The 9,558-nt window shown below is 35.3% G+C and overlaps 1 pseudogene; it reads right to left on the reverse strand.

Annotated features, from left to right (window-relative positions):
• Window positions 1–3,162: 3,162 nt before the first annotated feature.
• Window positions 3,163–6,524, reverse strand: LOC132544880 (uncharacterized; annotated as a pseudogene).
• Between the last annotated feature and the right edge of the window lie 3,034 nt (window positions 6,525–9,558).

The following is a 9,558-nucleotide window of genomic DNA, read 5'->3' on the forward strand; positions in this document are numbered from 1 at the left end:
GGGTGCAATTGGGAGGTGGGGGAGGGACAATAAGAAATAACAGTAAATAATGCATATTATTTATGTAAATACAGTATGCAATGATATAATACAACATAATTCAAATAGTTGTAAATTTTATTACATCAGTTCCAAGTCGCGGACTAATTAAATATGTTACCTGTAACTGAGCGAGATTGGAGTATCTTAGTCTCGGGCTAAGTTCCTGTAACATCGTAACCTCGGCTAGTTAGGATGTTACAGGATCTTAGCCCGAGACTGAGATACTTCAATCTCGCTCAGTTACATGTAGGAGATTTTTTCTCGCACCTGCTACTCTGACAATTATTCAATATTTCACACTACCTCTTAAACAACCACTTATAAAAACAATCTCACAGTGCAGGGTCGCGTGTTCTATTTCATTTTAAATAGGATCAATTAAATCGAATATCGTTGAAATTTTAACAACGACATAACCTACGTTATTGCTGAAATGCGCGGATGTAGATGCCACCTATGCCTACACGCGGATGAATACTCCGATGCGTTAAAAAAATTTCGCGAAAACGCACGTAAGTCTACTAGACAGATCTGGCGAGATAGAAAAATCTAGGATGTGTACTACGTGAGATGCCCCTGTCGAGAAATGGTCTTTATGCATAAGCGCCTCCGTTTTTTTTGTTTGTTTTTTTTTGTTTACTAATATCACAGCAAGCCTTCCCCCTCTTCTTTCCTATTCTTAGATAATTACCTTCCTTCCTTCCTCTGTCCATCTGTCTGTCTGTCTGTCTGGTCTCTGTCTGTCTGTGTGTCTGTGTCTGTGTGTCTCTCTCTGTCTCTCTGTGTGTCTGTGTCTCTCTCTCTGTCTCTGTCTCTTTCTCTCTCTGTCTCTCTAAAAAAAAACCAAAAAAACAAAAAAACAAAACAACGATGATAACGTGACAACACGGAGATATAAGTCCATGAACATACATTGGTGGTACATGCGATGTAAAGACATTCAGACGTGTCAATTTGTAGTCACTTCACTTGTAATTTTCTGGATTTTGCAATACGCTGTCCGAGTTAAAATTTAGGGTAAGGCATAAGATAACAAGGTCGAAGCGTGCACACGTAACAGTGTTCAATTAATCATGTACAACCAAGCATAACCCCAATTTTCATATAAGTTTAACAAGTCACGATTAATATCTCAATTTAAAATTATTTAAATGTTATGCGTGCAGACTTCAAATAGTTGGATTTTAAGTAGTCAAATTTTGAGCAAATGAAACAAAAACGCTTTATTGAAGTTATGATTCATTCCATTCAAAATGTGCATCTGTTGATCAACTTAGGCTCGGTTTTGGGCAGTGTCTGTCCCATATTGATTTTTATTTGTTTTGTTATCCACACAAAGTTTGTCTAAATGTCATATATATGTATATATATATAATTTAAACGTCAGGCATATATCACGATTTGTATCTCTCAGTGGTTGTTTGAACATTTTTAATGTCACCCATGCAGAATTCTAATTTTATTTTAATTAATTAACACCTTGTATAGCCGATCTTTTCTGTTTTCATCGTTATGTGCACATAGTTGTACTGGCAAATTGCGTTGGAAGCTATTTCAATTCATTTGAATGTCTTAGCTGAAATCAACCGGCGACAAGACTACAACAATGATTACGTTCATATGTATGTAAATTCGTTTAACGACAGGCCCTCATCGCTAATGTCAGGATTAATATACCTCCACTGTTGCTTATTATTGATGAGGAAAATCTATGTCCAACATATCTGACGTTCATACATTTTACAAAAAGGAAAGCCGAAAGTAATGGTGAAACTGTCTGGTTTCACCCTAGGACCATATCAGCCAAATACCATTCCCCTAGGCTTTTTAGTTCATGAGAAGAAGTCGTTTAAATGTTTCAACAAATTTGACCCCTGTGACCTTGAATATAAATCAAGTTCATTTCTTTTCGCAAGCTATCCGATATAAATAAATTGAACTCGAACTTTTTATTTCTCATTAAGATTTATGACTAACTTTCCCGAATTACGCTACGTCATACCTTGCACGTCTTTACAGAAGCTATTTATCCCAACTACCACTCAGATGTCTACCTCTTATGATAAACAGTGGCCGATATGTAAATTTACACGTAAACCAGAGACTGTCCTTTTTGTAAAAATATTGTAGAAAACGAAATACATTTTCTCTGTGAATACCCTATTTTTAAAGATATTTGAATTTCACTCGTTGAAAAAGCCTATACGTTATGCAAGGAATTTTACACTTTTAGTGAAGGAGATATTTTTAGAGCATTTTACAAACAGAAGCAACACAAAAACTTAAAACAAAATCGATTCATCTCATGATGAGGCGTAGACGTTCTCTTTAAAAATGTACAATGTAAAATGCGTATTTTATTTTGATTACCACGAACATTTAATAGTGTCTCGTAAAATATTATTAAATTTTATTGTAAATAGCGAGTGCCACAGTGTTTTAAACAGTTTTCTTATATAAGAATTGTTCTTGATTGCACAAAAATATTTATTCAAAGTCCATCCTCACTGGAAAACAAATCATAAACATACTCTAACTAGAAGTCACACAATACATTTAAAGCTCTAATTGGCGTGAGTTTCACTGGTGCAGTGGTTTTTGTGTCAAAACTATGGCCAGATTCCACCTCGGATGTAGAAATAACAAGATGCATCAGTTAGAGAAAGGGGATGCAGTAATGGTTGACAAGGAGTTTATTCATATACAATCCGATTTGAAACAAAAAGGTGTGAAATTGTACTGCCCACCATTCAAGACCAAAGTTCAGTTCAGTAAAGAAGAAGGCTACACGAAGGATTGCTTCAGCCCGTGGAAATGAAAATGAAACAAATAAAAAACTTTAGAATTTTGCAAGGTGTAATTCTTTTGGCTCTTTGTGAATATGTTGACCATGTTTTCTTTGTCTGCACAGCTTTGACCAACTTGCTGCCTCCTCTAGTTGCAGAATAAAATGTTAAATTCTACCTAACTGGTACTTATTTAATTTAAGAAATATGCACGTTAATCAATTTTAAAATATGATCACTGGTGCTCTGGCTTTAAAAGGCGGTAAAGCAGTTCTTATGTGCCTTCTAAGCAAAGTTGGTACTATATCTAGTACAGTCAAACCTGCCTTAAAGGTCACCTGTAAATAACAAACACTTTTCTAAAAGTCATCTATCAATGGTTCCCTTGTAACAAATTCATTGTAAATGTATATGAAGAAGTAATTCACCTTATTTATATTTTTTAATGTGATGATATAATGTTAAATCATTATACACTACAGTTATGTATATTTTGACATTCTTAACTTCATCAAAACAAATATTCCAGTTCTTACAGTTATTACACAATAAACAACATATCCAGTCATGAATAATGAATTCTACATTAACCATACATCTTTGGCACAATTTCAACCCTGTAAAAAATCTTTTAACTTTTGAAGCATATTTTCCCAGAAAATCCTTTCAAAGGCAACCGGGATGATATAAAATCTGGGATAGTGTGTAGGACAAAATCACATTTTTTATTTTGCAAACATCCATTTGTCCTTGCACTTGGGTAAAATACCTGCCATTCCTCTTCAATTGAAGTTTTTGATTGTCATCAGCAAAAGTCTTTGTCTTTTAAAGCATTAGACAGAGAAGAATTTCTCCATTTATAGGGACATTTAACCTCTAGCAAGTATTGTTCAGATCCACAACTCACTAACCCATCTGGACTTACACCCAGGTAAGTATCTTCCGATGACAAAACTAACCCCATTTCTGATATATGGACAACTTTATTTTCTTTTGATTTCATATGGACTTTATACCTCTTCTTGGCAATTTGCTCCTACCTGGATTTTGGAAGTAAAAGTTTGTTACCGCTATTTCTGGAAAAGTACTGGATGGATCTTTCTCAAATTTCATATGCAGTACCTTTTTCGAATTCAAGATGGCCACAGGTGGCCATCTTGGATTTTGGAAGTTGTGCATTGTACTGGATGGATCTTTCTCAAATTTTTGCAGTTTCCCCTTTGTCCCTAGTTGTGCATTGTACCTTTTTTGGACTGATTTGAATTCAAGATGGCCGAAAGGTGGCCATCTTGGATTTTGGATGTAAAAGTTTGTTACCGCTATTTTTTGGAAAGTGGCTGATCTTTCTCAAACATGGTGGCCATCTTGGATTTTGAATGTAAAAGTTTGTTACTGCTATTTCTTGGAAAGTACTGGATGGATCTTTCTCAAATTTCATATGCAGTTTCCCCTTGGTCCCTAGTTGTGCATTGTACCTTTTTTGGACTGATTCGAATTCAAGATGGCCGACAGGTGGCCATCTTGGATTTTGAATGTAAAAGTTTGTTACTGCTATTTCTTGGAAAGTACTGGATGGATCTTTCTCGAATTTCATATGCAGGTTCCCTTTGGTTCCAAGTTGTGCATTATACCTTTTTGGACTGATCCGAAATCAAGATGGCTGACAGGCAGCTATCTTGGATTTTGAGAGTAAAATCTTGTTACTGATATATCTGAGGAAGTACTGGATGGATCCTTCTGATATTTCATAAATATTGGTTTCCCTTGGTCCCTAGTTGTGCATTGTACCTTTTTGGATTGATTTGAAATCAAGGTGGCCCACAGACAGCCATCTTGGATGTCGACAGTAATACAGCACAAGCATATTGTCCATTATCCACCTGTAACTGAATGCTATCTAATAATACTTTGGGATCTTTTTCAAATGATATTTGCTAATAGGTGCTTAATAAAAAATATCTTGTGCCATCATTGAGTACATTCAATGAAGACCAGTTCATGAACATTTACAACACCTGTAACAAACAAAACAAAAAAATAAACAAATCTTCAAGAACTGAAAACAGATCCTCAAATGGTGGGCGCCAAGATCCCTCTTGGATCTCTTGTTATGCCATGAAATGTAGTGGCAGTAATTCGGCCTGCCCTTGCTGTTAACCAGAGTGGATTTTTATGTTGTCCTTTGGTCCTTACTTCAATTTCTTCAACTTTTTCTTTTGTGCATGTTGATAAAAAACTTAAGCATTCTGATTCAGGTACAGTTTTAACTGTATTTATTAAATCTATATATGAATCTGATTCATAGACAATATGTTCACTTGTTTCAACTCCTTCAAAATTGGAGATGATTAAATCACTTTCTACATCGATGTTATGTTCCGATACCAGAGGGATAATATCAAATATTGCAGCCCTTGAGTTGTTCCCAAGTTGGCGCACAAAGGATTTCTAAACGCATTTCCATCAACTGAATATTTTGCTAATTTCTTTTCCTTTATCTTGATGTTGTTTTCATATTTTATTCTTTTAAAGTTGATGTCATTGATTGGCCTTGTTTCCTTTATCCTCTTGCTGGGCTTGTTCCATTGACAAGGCATGGATGTACAGGGTAACTCTTCCATCTCATCCAACACCTTCTTTCCTGGCCGACCTCCCAGTGCAAACAATAGCCCTGCTACATGCGTACAGTCCTCCCCATACCTGAAATAGACAGATTTTTATTTACAGCAAATAATGGTTGTATAGTCTGAGGAGATGAAGCACCCAGCTCTCGTCCAGGTTGCAGATTTAAGCCTCACCAGAGACAGGTCTCCATTACCTCTAAAACTGTTTGTTCTATAACCAAGAAAACAGACTCAGCAGAACACATTTCTATCAGATTTGTACTTACTTTACAAATAAGCTAAAATATCTTATTAAAACTGTGTTTCCCAATAAAACTTTATGTAATTAAATCAAGTTATCCAAAGTACTGTTGTAGAGTGGAACGAAAAAAATACTTATATAGCCTATATAAGTAAGTATATTGATATTATCAAAATTATAACATTAATGAATATGTATACAAATAAATCTAATGATGGATAGTATCTAACTTATACTCCTTACCCTGCTGGACATGTGCAGTAGGCTTCTATCACTTGGAAGGGGGTCTCTTAGTAGCCAAGATCCACTGTTCATACAGTCCCTTTTGCATGGATGGGTAGCAGTTGGAAGGTATGTAGCAAAGTTTGTTCTCATCACTTATTTCATTGAGCACAATCTTGTGAATATATCCCGCTTTATAAAAGTTGAGCCGAAGGATATACTGGCGATAACATTGCATTTTCTCAGAGTCCTCAGTCATGTGACTGCTATGAATAAGATACTTTTCAACATCTTTAACAGTTACTTTTGGGTAAGAATTAGTTCAGTCCAACCACTACACAAATCAGTTCTTGGGACTACATCATCAGAATAAGATGAGAATTTAGTGTCATTCACGTTTTCGTTAGGCCTACCGTTAAACGAATCACTTGCAGTAATCAGCCGTGCCTGAATCGTGACGACAACACGCTGGGAGAGTGTCAGTTTGCTACCGCTTGTTTTGAGGTTGTTTTGTCGTTAAAACTCTTCTATTTCCGTTTTTGAATGATTTTCTACAGTTGTTCTGAGCGATATTGGCAAAGGTGGAGAGTTCATGACGAGAGAATCCATCGACAATAAATATTTTTCTGAAAAATAAAACCGCCCTATTACTTTAATCCCGGAAGTTTATATACCGTCCCGCAAGAACGACAACTCTTACAGGCATACAGTTACGAAAAGACGGAATAGATTTAACGGAAGACTTACTACTTCCTACAAAGACTTGTTGTTTTCTATTACTGATATAATTATTTAACCAGACTAGAAGTTTTCCTCAGGTACCATACTACACTAAGTCCCTTGTGCTACACACGATCGAAGGCTTTGGAAATATCACAAAATACTAATCATGTCGACTGCATTTTTTTCGATATTTTCGCATAATGTATGATATATTTCTATGATTTGATGGACAGTAGAATGACCAGGCTAGAAACCTGATTGGTATTCATAGATTAATGAATTATCAAGTAAATAGTTATTAAAATATTTCACAACTTAACGTTCAAAACTTTTACCAAGTGTACTAAGAAGCGCTATAGGTCTGTAGTTACAAGATTCATGTTTATCCACTTTTTTAAAGAAAGGCGTAACTAGACCTTATCTCCATTGTGACGGGAAGATACCAGTTTCCAATGAAGTTCTAAATATGATAGACAATGGATAAGCTATAGATTCTGCGGTATTTCATACATAAAATGACTAATTGTATCACTGCCTACCGCTTTACTAGTATGCAAAGATTTAAGAATTTCAGAAATGTCGTCTAATAGAAAAGGTATGTCTGTTAAAGTAGCCTCCGTCCTTAACTCTACTTCTGGTATGTTAATGTCAGTGTCGTCAACAGTAGAGATGGAAACAGAGTAATCATTCAGAATATTGGCTTTACCTTCATTTGAAATTTCAAGATCATCAAAATTGTTAATAAGGAGAAGTATAGTATTGGTAGTGTCAGACGTTTTTAGTAGTCTGCGGACAATTTTCCAAAAGTTTCTGAGATTCGAGTCAGAATAACGATCCAACTTCCTCGGAAAAGGACAAGTATTTATCTGTAAATATTTCACACATATCGTTCGGGAATGTTTCGACGAAAACAAATCTAACCAGTCAGTATCGTCGAGTCTGTGTTAAAAGGTTCGAAATTAGCTTCACTATAACATGTTATTTTTCTTTCGCACGTCCTTGTAGAAGCGGTCCCAACGGTCGCCACTTTGTGGTATGAAAGGATATTTCCTATGTCAATTAGGTCAAATAAATTGGAAATGCACGTGTCAGAGGGTAGTATATGGTCAAGTAGTGTAGCGATCGTGCTATTACATTAGTCAGATGAAACGATATATCAAAAATTAAATGCGTGTTTTATACGGTTAGGAGATCAACATTTATATCACCAACAATCAATATATGTGGAGTTTCATTAAAAGCACATTCTTGAGAAAGACGAAAGTGATTCCAGAAGGAATGTGTAATATTTGGAGGATATGGAAACTATTGGAAACTGGATCTCCATCCAAATACCTTCACCTACTCGAAATTCTAGCTCAGCTCTACGACGAGTGCACAAGAGACTGGATGTGTAAACAGTTATCTCCCCTCCCGGGGAACCCGGATCCTTGCAGTACAAGTCATAGCCATCTAGGAGTAATTCCGCATCAGTTACAGATATATCAAAGTGAGTCTCATAGACACAGACAATGTCATAATCAGATGCCAGATTTTCTAATTCCGATAACTTATTTCTTAGGCTACAAATGTTAAGGTGAAAGATAGCTATGCCGTTGTTTTGATAAATAGATAAGGGTTTGCTATTATGGAAGTATTTTTTTCCTATGATGAACGTTATTACAGACAAGGAGCAGTTAATTATGCAGGAAAGCAAAACATGAATGGAAAACATAATCTAGTTAATATAGATATCACACTACACCTGCAGTCTTTAAAAAACTTATTTATGAACATGACAGACTTTTGATAAATAGATAAGGGTTTGCTATTAAGGAAATATTTTTTTCTATGTACTAAAACAGAATGTGTTCAATATTTGGAGGGAACAAATAAAATATAAAAAAAATTAAATTGATCTTATATACGTAGTGTTGGTACAGTGGTAAGATGTCTCGATTTCAAAGGTTCCGGGATCAAGTCCCCTTTCCACCTTTTTTTAATCTATTATTTATTTGTTTCCTTATGCGGGGGTGGGGGTCGGGTTGGTGGATGATGATTAATTTATATATATATCTCTTTAGAGGATCACGTGTTGTTTTTCAATTTTGTTTCACGCCAGAACCGTTAGAATAGGAAACAAATATAATCATGGGTTATTTGAGATGTAAAATGTAATGTTAACATAGAGGGCCTCAAATCTCTAAAGTTTTTAGTGAATGGGGTTTACGTAAATTAAAACAAAATTGAGAGACTGGGTCAGCTCCCTTGTTTACGACCTCTTTGATTCTGTGCCTTATACACTCAGAACCGATATCTATCAATAGGACCGTTACAACCATTCAGTGAGAATTTCACGTTAGGTTTACTTATATCCGGCAATCGGAAACTCCCAAATCAGTTTATAATTACACCAGCCAAATCAGCGGTGTGAATGAATGTGACTGACTTTCTCTCTCATTCACTATAAATTGTCTTAATTTGCCGTTCCGGTTTACTGCTTGTATCAGAGATTATATATCACATGTGATATATACGTCTCTGCTTGTATTAATGTATTATGAAGAGAAGTATTGTGATAAGTGTTGTGAATACTTGTGATCACTTATTTTGTAAATATCTATTTGCAATAAAATGTGTTTAAATAAAATGGATGTTTTAAAACTGTTATAACGTTTGTTCGAAACTGGGTCTATATTGACTTTCTTCTGCCGTTTGAGAAATCGATGTTGTTAGCCGAAAACAAATACTGTCATGATCACCAGTTTCTCGAGGTTATATTAAATATGTCTATATAAACCAATGCGAATGACATAATCATGACATTCATACTTAGTGTCCCTAGATCATACCATAGATATCCAGACACCTATGTATCATACCAAATATCGACAGGATGCAATTTACGCTAACTAATTAAAAAACAATATACGGATTAAAA

The sequence above is a fragment of the Ylistrum balloti genome, unplaced genomic scaffold, assembly GCF_031769215.1.
Source record: "Ylistrum balloti isolate Yb309-2 unplaced genomic scaffold, AGI_CSIRO_Ybal_v1 Utg369812, whole genome shotgun sequence".
NCBI classification, from domain to species: domain Eukaryota; kingdom Metazoa; phylum Mollusca; class Bivalvia; order Pectinida; family Pectinidae; genus Ylistrum; species Ylistrum balloti.